General features: G+C 38.9%; 1 protein-coding gene across 1 annotated transcript in view; it reads left to right on the top strand.

Moving 5' to 3' along the window:
• Nucleotides 1–18,532, top strand: part of LOC137437562 (metabotropic glutamate receptor 6) — a 676,955-nt gene that overhangs the window by 46,519 nt on the left and 611,904 nt on the right. The gene's annotated exons all lie outside the window — the stretch shown is intronic.

The raw sequence follows: 18,532 nt of genomic DNA, 5'->3' as shown, positions 1-18,532 counted from the left end.
CACACACACACACACACACACACACACACACGGATAACCCCCTGAAAGTAATGGTAGTGCTAAACATGGATTTGACACCCGAGTTCTGTTAAACTAGAATGATGCATCTGTGGTTGACATTATTCATTGTGATGGACAGAGATGTCAGACATTACTGATGGCATCAAAAATTATGGACACAGGAGGCATAAACCAAACTTTAACAGATCAGTGTGTCAGGTCACAAATCATACTCTCGATTTGATGGACCTTGTTTTTTTGGCTTTCTGATTTTATTCTGTTTTGGAGCTTCGTTTACCTGAAATTGCTTGGAATTAGCAGTTAACACGAATTAATTCGTCAGTGTGACTATTTCACCCAATATACTTCCATTTCCTTCTTTGTTTGTTTGCATCTGTGGCACATGATCTATAGTACTAACAGCAAGTAGTGAACAAGGAAGTAAATAATGTGTTCTCCTATCATTCTGATGAAAAAGGATACAATTTGTGGGATGGTAGGGAAATAATAGATAAATGAGCAGAGAGAGGAGCTGTGTTTGCACTTTTTGAAATATTATACCAGAAGCATACATTATTTAATATTTCCATAATTAATATGCTATGTCTGTAGGTTAAATTGAATCAGATTCAATGCATCTTCATGTCCATGCGCACGACTCTCTGCATTGCTGCCACACATTTGGAATTTGTCTCTGGGTACTGGGCAGTCATTACAACAAACGTGTAGAGCTTTGTTAGTATATTGTGCTGTATTCTATATATTTTCTAGTTTCACTCCTTATTCAGTCACTTCATGACGATATGACTTCAATAAATCACTGGAGTGAGGACGGAGCTGTTCCCTCACTCCCATGTCGTTCTTGAATGGAGTTGGACCGGCTATCTAAATGCATACAGTCTTGAAATGTCTATAGGTCTCCATTGAAATGTCTATATATCTTTTCAGAGAATGGTTGTTCTCGAGAATTATTCAGATGCTCTAGAATGTATATAATATTCAGACACCGTGTATATAAAATTTCTATAGTACTTTGCGACGAAGGTCTATGGATCTGTTCCATAGAAATTATATATAAAATTATATAGACATTCTATAGAACCTTTATGTAGAAATTCTATCGTACTTTAGGACCAAATTTTATATAACTGTTCCATAGAAATTCTATATAAACTTTATGTAGTACTTTAGGACCAAAGTCTATGGATCTGTTCCATAGAAATTAAATAAAAAATTTCTATAGATGTTCTATAGAACCTGTCTATATAAAATTTCTATAGTACTTTAGGACCAAATTCTATGGAACTGTTCCATAAAAATTCTAGATAAAATTTCTATAGATGTTCTATAGAAACTGTCTATATAAAATTTTAATAGTATTTTAGGACCAAATTCGATGGAACTGTTCCATAGAAATTGTAGATAAAATTTATATATACGTTCTACAGAACCTGTCTATAAAATTTCTATCGTACTTTAGGACCAAATTTTATATAACTGTTCCATAGAAATTCTATATAAAATTTCTATAGATGTTCTATGGAACCTGTCTATATAAAATTTCTATAGTACTTTAGGACTAAATTTTATATAACTGTTCCATAGAAATTCTATATAAAATTTCTAGAGATGTTCTATAGAACCTGTCTACATAAAATTTCTATAGATGTTCTGTAGAACCTGTCTATATAAAATTTCTATAGATGTTCTATAGAGCCTGTCTATATAAAATTTCTATAGATGTTCTATAGAACCTGTCTATATAAAATTTCTATAGTACTTTAGGACTAAATTTTATATAACTGTTCCATAGAAATTCTATATAAAATTTCTATAGATGTTCTATAGAACCTGTCTACATAAAATTTCTATAGATGTTCTGTAGAACCTGTCTATATAAAATTTCTATAGAGGTTCTGTAGAACCTGTCTATATAAAATTTCTATAGATATTCTGTAGAACCTGTCTATACAAAATTTCTATAGATGTTCTGTAGAACCTGTCTATATAAAATTTCTATCGATGTTCCATAGAACCTGTCTATATAAAATTTCTATAGATGTTCTATAGAACCTGTCTATATAAAATTTCTATAGATGTTCTATAGAACCTGTCTATATAAAATTTCTATAGATGTTCTATGGAACCTGTCTATATAAAATTTATATAGATGTTCTATAGAACCTGTCTTCATAAAATTTCTATAGATGTTCTATGGAACCTGTCTGTATAAAATTTCTATAGATGTTCTATGGAACCTGTCTATATAAAATTTCTATAGTACTTCAGGACCAAATTTTATACAACTGTTCCATAGAAATTATATATAAAATTTCTATAGATGTTCTATAGAACCTGTCTATATAAAATTTCTTTAGATGTTCTATAGAACCTGTCTATATAAAATTTCTATAGTACTTTAGGACTAAATTTTATATAACTGTTCCATAGAAATTATATATAAAATTTCTATAGATGTTCTATAGAACCTGTCTATATAAAATTTCTAGAGATGTTCTATAGAACCTGTCTATATAAAATTTCTATAGATGTTCTATGGAACCTGTCTATATAAAATTTCTATAGTCATTCTATGGAACCTGTCTATATAAAAATTCTATAGATGTTCTATGGAACCTGTCTATATAAAATTTCTATAGATGTTCTGTGGAACCTGTCTCTATAAAATTTCTATAGTACTTCAGGACTAAATTTTATATTACTGTTCCATAGAAATTATATATAAAATTTCTATAGATGTTCTATAGAACCTGTCTATATAAAATTTCTATGGAGGTTCTATAGAACCTGTCTATATAAAATTTCTATAGATGTTCTATAGAACGTGTCTATATAAAATTTCTATAGATGTTCTATGGAACCTGTATATAAAATTTCTATAGATGTTCTATTGAACCTGTCTATATAAAATTTCTATAGATGTTCTATAGAACCTGTCTATATAAAATTTCTATAGTACTTTAGGACTAAATTTTATATTACTGTTCCATAGAAATTCTATATAAAATTTCTATAGATATTCTATAGAACCTGTCGATATAAAATTTCTATAGATGTTCTATAGAACCTGTCTATATAAAATTTCTATAGTACTTTAGGACTAAATTTAAGATTACTGTTCCATAGAAATTCTATATAAAATTTCTATGGAGGTTCTATAGAACCTGTCTATATAAAATTTCTATAGATGTTCTCTGGAACCTGTCTATATAAAATTTCTATCGTACTTTAGGACTAAATTTTATATAACTGTTCCATAGAAATTATATATAAAATTTCTATAGATGTTCTATAGAACCTGTCTATATAAAATTTCTATAGACGTTCTATAGAACCTGTCTATATAAAATTTCTATAGATGTTCTATGGAACCTGTCTATATAAAATTTCTATAGATGTTCTCTAGAACCTGTCTATATAAAATTTCTATAGATGTTCTATAGAACCTGTCTATATAAAATTTCTATAGTACTTTAGGACTAAATTTTATATAACTGTTCCATAGAAATTCTATATAAAATTTCTATCGATGTTCTATAGAACCTGTCTATATAAAATTTCTATAGATATTCTGTAGAACCTGTCTATATAAAATTTCTATAGATGTTCTATAGAACCTGTCTATATAAAATTTCTATAGAGGTTCTATAGAACCTGTCTATATAAAATTTCTATAGATGTTCTATAGAACCTGTCTATATAAAATTTCTATGGATGTTCTATAGAACCTGTCTTTATAAAATTTATATAGATGTTCTATGAAACCTGTCTATATAAAATTTCTATAGATGTTCTATGGAACCTGTCTATATAAAATTTCTATAGATGTTCTATGGAACCTGTCTATATAAAATTTCTATAGATGTTCTATAGAACCTGTCTATATAAAATTTCTATAGATGTTCTATAGAACCTGTCTTTATAAAATTTCTATAGATGTTCTATAGAACCTGTCTTTATAAAATTTCTATAGATGTTCTATGGAACCTGTCTATATAAAATTTCTATAGATGTTCTATAGAACCTGTCTATATAAAATTTCTATAGATGTTCTATAGAGCCTGTCTTTATAAAATTTCTATAGATGTTCTATGGAACCTGTCTATATAAAATTTCTATAGTACTTTAGGACTAAATTTTATATAACTGTTCCATAGAAATTCTATATAAAATTTATATAGATGTTCTATAGAACCTGTCTATATAAAATTTCTAAAGATATTCTGTAGAACCTGTCTATATAAAATTTCTATAGATGTTCTATAGAACCTGTCTATATAAAATTTCTATAGAGGTTCTATAGAACCTGTCTATATAAAATTTCTATAGATGTTCTATAGAACCTGTCTTTATAAAATTTCTATCGATGTTCTATGGAACCTGTCTATATAAAATTTCTATAGATGTTCTATGGAACCTGTCTATATAAAATTTCTATAGATGTTCTATAGAACCTGTCTATATAAAATTTCTATAGATGTTTTATGGAACCTGTATATATAAAATTTCTATAGATGTTCTATGGAACCTGTCTATATAAAATTTCTATAGTACTTTAGGACTAAATTTTATATAACTGTTCCATAGAAATTCTATATAAAATTTCTATAGATGTTCTATAGAACCTGTCTATATAAAATTTCTATAGATGTTCTATGGAACCTGTCTATATAAAATTTCTATAGATGTTCTATGGAACCTGTCTATATAAAATTTCTATAGATGTTCTATACAACCTGTCTACATAAAATTTCTATAGTCATTCTATGGAACCTGTCTATATAAAATTTCTATAGATGTTCTATGGAACCTGTCTATATAAAATTTCTATAGATGTTTTATACAACCTGTCTACATAAAATTTCTATAGTCATTCTATGGAACCTGTCTATATAAAATTTCTATAGATGTTCTATGGAACCTGTCTATATAAAATTTCTATAGATGTTCTATGGAACCTGTCTATATAAAATTTCTATAGTACTTTAGGACTACATTTTATATAACTGTTCCATAGAAATTATATATAAAATTTCTATAGATGTTCTATAGAACCTGTCTATGTAAAATTTCTATAGATGTTCTATGGAACCTGTCTATATAAAATTTCTATAGATGTTCTATGGAACCTGTCTATATAAAATTTCTATAGTCATTCTATGGAACCTGTCTATATAAAATTTCTATAGATGTTCTATAGAACCTGTCTATGTAAAATTTCTATAGATGTTCTATAGAACCTGTCTATATAAAATTTCTATAGATGTTCTATAGAACCTGTCTATATAAAATTTCTATAGATGTTCTATGGAACCTGTCTATATAAAATTTCTATAGATGTTCTATGGAACCTGTCTATATAAAATTTCTATAGTACTTTAGGACTACATTTTATATAATTGTTCCATAGAAATTATATATAAAATTTCTATAGATGTTCTATAGAGCCTGTCTATGTAAAATTTCTATAGATGTTCTATAGAACCTGTCTATATAAAATTTCTATCGTACTTTAGGACCAAATTTTATATAACTGTTCCATAGAAATTCCATATAAAATTCAATAGACATTCTATCTATATAAAATTTATATAGATGTTCTATACGACCTTCATATAGAAATTCTATCGTAATTTAGGACCAAATTTTATATAACTGTTCCATAGAAATTCTATATAAAATTCAATAGACATTCTATACAACCTTCATATAGAAATTCTATAGTACTTTCGGACCAAATTCTATAGAAATTCTGTAGAAACTATCGACTTTTACTATAGATTATATTTCTATCGAAAATTTCTATTGGAACAGTTCTGTACACCTTGGGCCTTAAGTTACTACAGAATTTCAATAGACAGGTTGTATAGAACTTCTATATATATTTTCTGATGGATTTCTACAGAACATTTTTTGCAGGGACTGGTGATGATTGCTTACTCTGAAAAAGATGCGTGAGATCTTAAAAACCCACCGGTTAATCCTAGCATATGGGATACCCAGCTTCACCTGCATCAGAGGAACAGCACCTTGACTGTGAAGCTCCAATCTGACAATTTATACTCAGGTTGAGAAGTGAACCCAGAACAGACAGCCCAGAGATAATAACTCCATCTGTGTCATCCTATCGGACTCAATAAATATATCCACGCCAATGGACGGACAGGCAGAGGATGAGGGAATTTCAGGACAACGAGAGTCATTACATCTGTGTAAAGCCAGGGTTGTGAGTGAGAAGAGCTAGGACTGAATTCGAGCAAGATTGAGCCACACAAATGACCTTTTCACCATGCTACACCTGTGGATTACGATAGATCACAATGGAAAACCTTGATCTGCAAATTTTTTTATTCCCTTCTACCTCATCTGAGGAACAGCACACTTTGTCATGAAATGCCATGTCCGTGAAGCTCCATTCTGACAGTTTCTATAGTCTGGTGAAGAATCTAACCCAAGGTAAGGGTAAGTCTCAAAGGTAAGTTCCCATTTGCGTGCAACCCTGTGAAACAATGCTATCTATCCCAAGATGCATCTTCACAGTTTTTCGACTTTAATCCCACCAAACATTGCACAGATGTATTGCATATTTGCTATAATATGTGATGGCTTGTGCCCTTTGGGGTCACGCATGAGGAGATGTTAATAAAGGGATAGAATTGGTCTGGCATGAATGAATTCATGCCTTGTGTAACACTGTGCAGGGTATACTCGTGTTCTATGAACTCTCCAGTTTCCTCTGAAATGAGACTTCTATACTATGATGTGAATGAATGAATGAATGAATGATCGTTTTAAGGCCATTTTCCCCGCTGGAGCAGGGGTTAGCCTTGCGGGCCCCATGACAATCATGGTTCCCTGTTTGAGGCAATGTTTTTATGGCCGGATGCCCTTCCTGGCGCCAACCCTTAGTCGCCTCTCACGATGCGCAGGGATATGGTGTACCTGTTCTAAATCGGGGTACACACCACCGGGATCATTCATCCCAGCAAGCTGGTACTCAATTTGCCGACCTCGGAAGGATGACAGGCTGAGTCAACCCCCCTGGTGTTAATTTAGCGATGGACCGGGATTCGAACCCTTGGATCCCAAGCCGGCACCCTAACCGCTAAGCCAACACCAGGCCTGAACAACACCAACTCCAGGCTTCTATACTATGATGTTTTGAAAGAAATTTATTGTTGTGGTCGAAGCATAGCAACCTTATACCATAAACCCATAGTAATACAAAGGAGGAAGTATAGCAAGAAATGACATCAAGGCACTAACATCCAACCTAACAAAACCATGAAAATTCACTAAAATATCAACAAAATCCTGCAAGCACATCAAACAGGCCTGGGCCTTTATTTTTGCAAAATGTCTATCTCTCGAATAATGTATTTCTGATTTACAGTCACCTAGCAAGATTACCTGTGAACAAAGGGAGCCTGTAACTTTTCGCTGTGTCATTAGTGCTGTCATCTTCCCCTGCCCTTGCAGACTGCATGATGCAGAATTGATGCTGTGCAGTTTTTTGTGCACAATGTCTTTAAGGCTTACGGAGCAGCTTGAAATAATATTACATGCGGTACTAGGATTTTAGGAGACGTCGATGCATTGTTACATGAAATTACATGGACGTTAAGAAACAACGGATACATAAGCACAGGATTTGAGACTCAATCCTGGAACCGTTGCACCTTGAATTCAGTGTTCATGTGGAAACACCAAACATAACTGCCCATTTACCTTTTTACTGTGAATTCTTGCTTCGGAGGAAATTGTATGAAGGAGGAAATTTTAATGATATTGGGAAGAACTGTAAGAATGCCAGCATTCTGGTCATCCCATAAAGTTTAATTGTGGATACAGCACGGTTGTGGTTTTTGTTTGTACCAGCCATGATACATCTGCTTCAATGCCATCCATACTGCGTGTATTGTGGCATTTGGTTGCGACCTGTGAGGGCTGTTTGCCCCATTCTGAAGGGTTCGTTAAACTCACTATCTTTTGATGCGTTGAATATTTGAATTTTGTTACATTAGAAGAATCACTGAAGCTTTAAATGTGAAGATTGACTTCCATACTTTCTGAGGGGTTTTGAGATTTGTTCGTGCCTAATGCACCATTCTGGAGACTGTGGGATGGCTTAGTTGGTGTTACGTTAGCCGTTATATATTTGAGTTGCGATATTAAAATCCTTTTCTGTTTGTGGTGAGTGAGGGCACATGCATAGGGTTACCTTGGGAAATGTTGTTTGCGGATACCTTGGTGGTGAAATTATACTCTGTGGAATGGCTGCAGAGTGCAATGGTTACATTGGGGACAGAGCATAAATGTGGGAACAACAGGAGTAATGGAGAGCAAGAGAGAACAAGAAGTCAGGATGCAGATATCAGCAATAGGGCAGGCAGGGAGTTAAAGCAGGTGGAAAATTTATGTCCTTGGATTTTACTTTAGAGGCGTCGAGGCTGCAGTGAGGATATGAGATATATATACCTGTCTTTCGAACAGTGTCTGTTTTAGTTCCTTATCCCATACACAGTTTGATCATATATATACAGTCACGTGAAAAAGTAAGTACACCCCATGGAAAGTTTTGACTTTTTCAACATATTTCAACATACAGCTATTTGATCTTCATTTCAACAATATTGATAGATAAAGGTGATATAATATAACAAATATCATGAAACATTTACATTTTGTAGTCCATTGTATAATTTAAATAAACATAAATGCAAATTTCGCATGTGGAAAAAGTAAGTACACCCTTGGCTCTAATAGGTGGTATTGCCCCCTTTGGCAGAAACAACCTCAAGTAGGCGTTTCTTATAACTGTCTACCAGTCTCTGACATCGACCGGGAGAAATTTTTGCGCACTCCTCCATGCAGAATTCTTTCAGCTGTGCGATGTTTGAGGGGGTTCTTGCATGCACAGATCGTTTCAAATCCCCCCACAACATCTCGATGGGATTTAGATCCGGGCTTTGACTTGGCCATTGCAGAACCCTCCATTCCTTTCTTTTCAGCCATTCCTTGGTGGATTTACTGGTATGTTTAGGGTCATTGTCATGTTGCAAGGTAAACCTTTGGTTGAGCTTCAACTTTCCGACAGATGGCCTCACATTATCCTCAAGCACCCTCTTGTATCCTCAACCAACAATTATCCTCAACCAACATGTGTTTTTTTATTTGTGTGTGTCGTTGGTTGTTTTCTCCATAATTTGGGTTTCAGAAGGTGGAACGGAGTCCTCCCAGGACTCGAGACCTATCCACACCTGCTTTAGTGAAGGATCATGATTGAAGAGCTAAGTTGTGAAGTTGCGTTGTTCTCGGAGTTTTCTTCCGAGGGCTCCAATTTTAATTCACATTTGTGGTGACGTTCACAGAGATGGATTGATTGTCGTATATTTGTAAGGTTCTTTTTATCATTCTTGTTGCTCCAATTATCACTGGTACAATTTTGGCGCTCTTCAGCTTTCAAGACCATTTCAATTCATTCTTGAAATCTTAATATTTAGCCATTTTCGTGGTTTCTGCGTTATTTAGACCAAAATCACTGGGTACTTTTTATTTGCATGGGCTGAGGCTCGTAATAGAGTTGACACACACACACACACACACACACACACACACACACACACACACACACACGCAGAACGGCTTGTCCGATTAAATCCATGTTTGCAGTGTGTGTTGGGGTTGAGTAGAGGAAGTTGCCTTTCGAAAATGGGCGCGCTGCGATTTTCAATATGGCCGCCACGGCAGCCATCTTGAAATTGGTTTCCATCAATTTCGAGCAGAACAGCTTGTCCGATTAAATTCATTTTTGCAGTGTGTGTTGGGGTTGAGTAGACGAAGGTTCCTTTCGAAAATGGGCGCGCTGCAATTTTCAATATGGCCGCCACGGCAGCCATCTTGAAATTGGTTTCCGTCAATTTCGAGCAGAACGGCTTGTCCGATTAAATCCATGTTTGCAGTGTGTGTTGGGGTTGAGTAGAGGAAGGTGCCTTTCGAAAATGGGCACGCTGCGATTTTCAATATGGCCGCCACGGCAGCCATCTTGAAATTGGTTTCCGTCAATTTAGAGCAGAACGGCTTGTCCGATTAAATCCATTTTTGCAGTGTATGTTGGGGTTGAGTTGAGGAAGGTTCGTGGGTGTGCTGCCATTTTCAATATGGCCGCTACGGCAGCCATCTTGAAATTGGTTTCCGTCAATTTCAAGCAGAACGGCTTGTCCGATTAAATCCATTTTTGCAATGTGTGTTGGGGTTGAGTAGAGGAAGGTTCCTTTCGAAAATGGGCACGCTGCGATTTTCAATATGGCCGCCACGGCAGCCATCTTGAAATTGGTTTCCATCAATTTTGAGCAGAAGGGCTTGTCCGATTAAATCCATGTTTGCAGTGTGTGTTGGGGTTGAGTAGAGGAAGTTGCCTTTCGAAAATGGGCGCGCTGCGATTTTCAATATGGCCGCCACGACAGCCATCTTGAAATTGGTTTCCATCAATTTCAAGCAGAACGACTTATCCGATTAAATCCATTTTTGCAGTGTGTATTGAGGTTGAGTAGAGGAAGGTTCATGGGCGCACTGCGATTTTCAATACGGCCACCATGGCAGCCATCTTGAAATTGGTTTCCGTCAATTTTGAGCAGAATGGCTTGTCCGATTAAATCCATTTTTGCAGTGTGTGTTGGGGTTGAGTAGAGGAAGGTACCTTTCAAGAATGGGCACGCTGCGATTTTCAATATGGCCGCCACGGCAGCCATCTTGAAATTGGTTTCCGTCAATTTCGAGCAGAACGACTTGTCCGATTAAATCCATTTTTGCAGTGTGTGTTGGGGTTGAGTAGAGGAAGGTTCATGGGTGCGAAATGGGTTAATGGGTCATGGGCGAAAATTTCATTACTTGCAGTTCCTACTTGGTATACAACTTCGCTTCAAATAACAAATTATCATCAATGCTTCCTTTCACCATGCATGGGCTGAGGGGTTACGCCCGCTTTGCGGTGCTATTTTTTACTGCACTTTGCACTTTGCGGTGCCCGCTTTGTGGATGTCCTTGCGCAGTGCTTTGTTTTCTATGTGCACACATGATGGGATCATCAGCCCTACGTGAGCGTTATGTCCTTGCTTTCAAAGATTGCTTTTGGTTCATGTTTGAACAGTGCTCCCAGAATTAAAGGTTGAAATTTATTGATGTCTATATAATTCTGTTTTCCAATTGGTGCTTGAAGTCTTAACGTGGCTATTTACCTCCGTTACCAAAGGTGAGCGAAGATTATGTTTTCACCCCTTAAGCTCTATGTGTCTGTGAGTCTATGAGCAAGATAACTCAAAAAACTATGAATGGATTCGGATAAAACTTGGTGGGCAGGTTGGGTGTGTGAGGAGGACGAAATTATTAGATTTTGGTGAAGATCCAGATCCTGATCTGGATACCAGAAGTTTTAACAGTGATTCTTCACCATTGGGAGATGGGGCTAAAAACTGGATATAGCATGATATCTCACAAAGTTTTGCATGGATTTGGCCAAAATATGGTGGACATGTTGGGTATATGACAAGGACGAATTTATTCAATTTTGGTTCAGATCCAGATCCGGCTTATCAGTGGGATACAAAACGTAAACTGTTCAGCCTGGTTGATCATGTGCTCCATTACATTTCATATTTACTTCTTGCATCATGTGGTATGATCATGGCAGGGCCTACCTGACTTAGTGAGCTGTCCTATAGATCAGCAAATCCTTATCCTTTTACATTGCACCCCATAATCACAATGCATGCATTACTGTGTTCCTTATCCCATACATGGAATGAACCAGCTTTAGAGGCCATTTTTCCCCACAGAGCAGGGGTTGGCCTTTTTCGGGCACCTTGGTCCCCTTTTTGAAGCAATGTTTTATGGCCGGATGTCCTTCCTGCCGCCAACCCTGTTAGTCACCACTTGCGACACACAGGGAATTACCAGTGAACTGGTACTCAATTTGCCGACCTCAGAAGGATGACAGGCTGAGTCAACCCCCCTGGTGTTAATTCAGCGATCGACCGGGATTCGAACCCATGATCCTAGGATCCCAAGCCGGCACCCGAACCGCTAAGCCAAACACCAGGCTATTATCCCATACATGGAATGAACCAAAATATTTGGAAAAAATTATCCTGGTTGCTTTTTTGTGCTCAAAACAAAAAAAATTTCCTCAGCTTGCTTTTCCTCCTTGTTTTCAATCATAATTCTGTCATGAAATATAACACGAATGATATAAACTAGCACTTGCTTGCAGTTTTCAGAGATTACCCTGGAATCTCAATCAATGCCTCTAAGCCCACAACCATTTCAGGATGTTAAATTGAGTGGTCCAAAGGCATGTAATTCACAAGGGGACACGTCTCTAATGCATAGGCAATGAATGCATCTCCCCTTGGGTGGTAGTGGTCACATAAAATGAAGGAGCCATTTCTCATGACCGACAATCGTCTGTAAAAAAAAATCATCTCGCTCCATATCCTAGAGGCTCTGTTGCAATGGCCACATTGATTGCCTTTTGATATAACGTGTGGTACCCACCTTGCACTCAAGTTATTGAATTTCAAGTAAGAATGAATGATTGTTTCCACACTTCTAACATTGAGATCCACTCATTCTGCACTTTCACGTTTTGTAATGTCGAGATTCCCCAAAATTAGCCGTTCAACTGGTTTAATGTTTCCTTGAGGGACAGAAGTTGGCTACACATGGGAATTGGCAAGATGGATCACCAATTCACAGCTATTCTTCAAATCACTGCACTATTTAAACACATACATGAAAGACTAGATGGCCTATTGCAGTTAACACCTGCAAATCTACTCCCTTTGATATATTTATTCAGCCTCCATTCTCTCATTTCCCTCCTCCGCATTACACATTTCCCTCTACTCCTTCATCCACTCCCACTCAGAACCCTTCTCTCACTACCTTTTTCTACCCATTGACTGACTTCACTTAACCCCTTGGCCCACTCCCTAATATCCCTTCATTGACTCCCCCCTCTACACTTCCCCTTTACCCATTCATCGACTCATCAATACTTTTTCACACACTTTCTCCTCTATCTATTTATCCACTGCTCTTTACCTATTCACAAACTCCCCAAAATTATCTGCACCATACCAGAGTCCACTTTTTTATATATACATGGGCTAAGGCCCATAGTGGAGCTGACACACACACACACACACACACACACACACACACACACACACACACACACACACACACACACACACACACACACACACGGAATACTGACGAGGCGAACACTTAACACAGCCACTGAGCTTGGGGGAAACACAGTCACTACCGTCACATCCCGGGATACTCTGGGTACCAGCGACGTCATAACAATGGCACCGCTTTTCTCACTGTACTCAGCGGGGTATTTCCTCAAGAGGAATTTCCTCTTCCCAATGGATGCCAACGGAAATTGAACGATTTTATTACATTATGACTTGTAGTACATGTGGAAGGAATGTATGGAGACAAAAGGTCTGAAGGTGAATATCGGAAAGACTAAGGTAATGGCAAGTGGTAAATCATGTGGTGAGGTGGAAAGAACTGGGAAGTGGCCGTGTGCTGTGTGCAGGAAGGGTGTCGGAGTGAACTCCATTCAATGTACAATGTGTGCTGAGTGGGTTCATCAAAAATGTAGTGGTCTGAGAGGGTCATTAACCAGTGTGGCAGCTACATTCAAATGTAAGGTGTGCACAGAGGGAGCTGCAGATGGAGGAAATGTTGAGTTGTATCTTGGAGACGGCGTGAAGCTGGAAGGTGTGAAAACATTTTGCTACCTCGGAGACATGCTGAATGGAGAAGGTGGATCAGACTCGGCAACGGTTGCTAGAGTGAGATGTGCATGGAAGAAGTTTCGGGAACTGAGTGGCGTGCTGATGAGGAGGGGAGTGTCGTTGAAGCTGAAGGGAAAGGTGTATGCTGCATGTGTGAGAAGTGTTATGATTTATGGGAGCGAGACATGGGTAATGAACATAGAGCAGCAACGAAGGCTGGAAAGGGTGGAAATACAAATGGTTCGGTGGATGTGCGGAGTATCGTTGAGAGAGAGGAAGACAAATGATGAATTGTGAAAGGTGATGGGAATAGAGCCTGTGATGGATGCTGTGAAGAGAAAACAGATTGAGATGCTTTGGTCATGTGTTGAGGAAGGATGAAAGTGACTGGTTGAGAAGAGTGATGGAAATGAATGTGGAAGGAAGTCAAGGACGGGGAAGACCGAGAAAGACTTGACTAAAGATGGTAGAAGAAGAAATGCGGGCAAAGGGGTTAACAAGGAGAGATGCAGAAAATAGGGCAAAATGGAGAAGATTGTCATTGGGACCGCAAGGCTAACCCCCGCTCCGCAGGGGAAATGGCCTTCAAATGCCTGTTGTTGTTGTTGTTGTTGTTGTTGTTGTTGTTGTTGTTGTTGTTGTTGTATGACTTGTAGTACATAATCACACCGGCAGAGGCATTACACGATACACATTTACAGTCACGTGAAAAAGTAAGTACACCCCATGTAAAGTTTTGACTTTTTCAACATATTTCAACATACAGCTATTTGATCTTCATTTCAACAATATTGATAGATAAAGGTGATATAATATAACAAATATCATAAAACATTTACATTTTGTAGTCCATTGTATAATTTAAATACACATAAATGCAAATTTCGCATGTGGAAAAAGTAAGTACACCCCTACATTTATCACTACTTCAAATACCTAAAATTAGAATCAGGTGCACCAGCTCAGGTGCAAATGATTAGAACATCGTTAGAGAGGATCTTGGAGGAACCTGTCTTATTTAAACCTCAGACATTTAGTTTGGTTTGCTCTTTGTTGTTGAAGTGTGCGGCGTCACCATGCCTAGATCAAAAGAGCTTTCTGAGGCCTTCAGAAAGAAGGTTATAGATGCCTACGGGTCTGGGAATGGATTTAAAAATATCCCCAAACAATTTGAAATCAATCATTCGATTGTCCTGAAGATCATCTACAAGTGGAGAAGATTCCAAACAACTGCCAACTTGTTCAGGCCAGGCCGCCCCAGCAAGTTCAGCCCGAGAGCAGACCGCAAGATGCTCAAAGAAGTCTCTAAGAACCCCAGAATGTCATCACTGGACCTACAGGCAGCTCTTGCCACTGTTGATGTCAAAGTGCACGAGTCTACCATTAGAAAGAGGCTGCACAAATTTGATCTACATGGGAGGTGTGCCAGGAGGAAACCTTTGCTGTCCAGAAAGAACATCAGGGCAAGACTAAAGTTTGCCAATGAACACCTCGGCAAAGACCAGCACTTCTGGAACAATGTGCTCTGGACAGATGAGTCAAAGGTAAAGCTATTTTGCCACAGTACCAGAAGACATGTTTGGCGAAAACCAAAGACAGCATTTGACCACAATAACCTGATACCAACTGTAAAGCATGGTGGTGGAAATATTATGGTTTGGGGCAGCTTTGCTGCATCAGGGCCTCGGCAGCTCACCATCATATAATCCACTATGAATTCTTCATTGTACCAGAGGGTGCTTGAGGATAATGTGAGGCCATCTGTCGGCAAGTTGAAGCTCAACCGAAGGTGGACCTTGCAACATGACAATGACCTTAAACATACCAGTAAATCCACCAAGGAAAGGCTGAAAAGAAAGAAATGGAGGGTTCTGGAATGGCCAAGTCAAAGCCTGGATCTAAATCCCATCGAGATGTTGTGGGGGGATTTGAAACGAGCTGTGCATGCAAGAAACCCCTCAAACATCGCACAGCTGAAATAATTCTGTATGGAGGAGTGGGCAAAAATTTCTCCCAGTCGATGTCAGAGACTGGTAGACAGTTATAAGAAATGCCTACTTGAGGTTGTTTCTGCCAAAGGGGGAAATACCACCTATTAGAGCCAAGGGTGTACTTACTTTTTCCACATGCGAAATTTGCATTTATAATAATAATAATAATAATACATTTATTTTATATAGCGCTTTTCAAGAAGCCCAAAGACGCTTTGACAGAGTACAAAAAACAAGTGCAAAAAGACAAAAATCAATAGGTAAATAATCAAAGCAAAAGGAAGGAGAAGGAGCAGAGATAGTCAGGGGTTAAATGCTGTGGGTTAAATGTTGAATGCAGTGTTGAACAGGTGGGTCTTGCGTGATGTTTTGAATGTGGTGAGTGAGGAGGAGTCTCTGATGGTGTGAGGTAGTGAGTTCCAGAGGGTGGGAGCAGCGATGGAGAAGGCCCTGTCCCCCCAGGATCTGAATTTGGTCCGCATGGGGGGGGGGGGGGGGGGGTCAGGAGGTTGGTACCAGCAGAGTGGAGGTTGCGGGTGGGAGTGTGTCTGGAGAGGAGGTCAGTCAGTCAGGTAGGATGGGGCCAGGTTATGGAGGGCTTTGTAGGTCAAGAGGAGGATTTTGTACTGGATTCTCTGGGGGATGGGGAGCCAGTGAAGCTTGTAAAGGACGGGGGTGATGTGGTCACGGGTCCGGGAATGGGTGAGTAGACGGGCAGCGGAGTTCTGAATGTATTGGAGTTTATTGGTGATTATTGAGGGTGAATCATAGAGGAGGCTGTTGCAGTAGTCCAGACGGGAGGTGATGAAGGCGTGGATGAGGGTTTCTGCAGCCGTGGAGGAGAGGGATGGACGGAGACGGGCGATGTTTTTCAGGTGAAAGAAGGCTGTCTTTGTGATCTGTTTAGTGTATTTGTCGAAGGAGAGGGTTTGGTCAAAGATGATGCCAAGATTCCGGATGTGAGGGGAGGTGGATACTGGGAAACCGTCGATGTTGAGGGCAAAGTTATGGGTGGATTTGGTGAGCGTTTTTGGGCCAATGATGATTATTTCAGATTTATCATAGTTAAGTTTGAGGAAGTTGATTTGAAGCCAGGATTTTATTTCAGTGATGCAGTTTGTCAGGATAGAGTGGGTGGCGGTGGAGATGGACTTGGTGGAGATGAAAAGCTGGATGTCATCGGCGAAGCAGTGGAATTGGAGACCATGACGGTGGATTAAGTGACCAAGGGGGGACAGGTACAGGATGAAGAGGAGGGAGCCAAGAACTGAACCTTGAGGGACACCTTGGGGGAGGGGAGCAGTGGGGGATTTGCAGTTATTGATGGAGATGAACTGGCGTCTGTCAGAGAGGTATGATTTGATCCAAGAGAGGGCAGTGCCGGTAATGTTAAAGGTGGTTTCAAGTCGGGTGAGGAGGATGGTGTTATTGATGGTGTCAAAGGCGGCGCTGAGGTCGAGGAGGATGAGAATGTTGAGGTTGCCAGCGTCAGAGGAGAGGAGAAGGTCGTTGGTGATTTTGAGGAGAGCAGTTTCAGTACTGTGGTTGGAGCGGAATCTGGATTGGAATGTTTCATACAGGTTATTGGCAGAGAGGTGATGTTTGAGTTGAGTGGCTACAGCACGTTCCACAACTTTTGACAGAAAGGGTAGGTTGGAGATGGGTCTGAAGTTATTTAGGGTGTCAGGGTTGAGTCCAGGTTTTTTCAGAATGGGGGTAACAGCAGCAATTTTGAGGGATGGTGGGACGATGCCTGTAGACAGGGAGGAGTTTATTGTTGCAGTGATAAGTGGAGAGAGAGCAGGAAGGGAGGCCTTGACAAAGCTGGAGGGGATGGGGTCAAGAGTGCAGGTGGCAGTTTTCATTCCTATGAGGAGTTCAGAGAGGTCAGTAGGGGAGACTGGGGAGAATTGAGACAGGGGTTGGCAGGATAAGGGGGGGCAGGTGGTTTGAGGGGGAGCGGGTGCGGTGGTGGTTAAGCTGTTGTAGATGTTGTCAATTTTGCATTGGAAGAATGAAAGGAAGGAGATGCAGTTGTCTACTGTGAATGACTGGGTGGTGGTGTTCAGGGGGCTGAGGAGTTTGTTTATTGTAGAGAAGCGTACTTTTAGGTTTCCGGAGCCAGAGTGGATAATTTGAGAGTAGTAGGCGGAGCGGGCGCGGGAGAGGGCATCTTTGTAGTGTTGTAGGTGGTCCTTGTAGGCTTTGGAGTGAATTGTGAGACATGTTTTATTGTGGAGTCTTTCAAGTTGGCGAGCACGAGTTTTCATCAGGCGGAGTTCAGGGGTAAACCAGGGAGCAGAATGGGTGAAAGAAACTGTTTTGGTTTTTATAGGCGCGAGCTGGTCAAGGCAGGAGGATAGAGTGTGGTTGTCGTAGTCAGTGAGGTCAGAAGGGGTGTAGAGGTCAACGAAGGGAGAAGTGGACATTTTTTCAGAGAGGGTGGATGAGAATGAGGTAGGTGAAAGAGCGTTTATTTATGTTTATTTAAATTATACAATGGACTACAAAATGTAAATATAAAATATATATAAATAACCACCTTTAGAGGCCATTTTTCCCCGCAAAGCGGGGGTCGGCCTTTTTCGCAAACCGTGGTTGTTGTTTTTTCGATCCCCTTTTTGAAGCAATGTTTTACGGCCGGATGCCCTTCCTGACGCCAACCCTTTTTGCTGCTGTTAACGACAAACAGGGAATTACCAGTGAGCT

Source organism: Myxine glutinosa, chromosome 12 (assembly GCF_964187855.1).
Source record: "Myxine glutinosa chromosome 12, kmMyxGlut1.1, whole genome shotgun sequence".
Lineage (NCBI taxonomy): Eukaryota > Metazoa > Chordata > Myxini > Myxiniformes > Myxinidae > Myxine > Myxine glutinosa.
The sequence above is the reverse complement of the archived record's forward strand: the minus strand, read 5'-3'. Positions and strand labels throughout refer to the sequence as shown.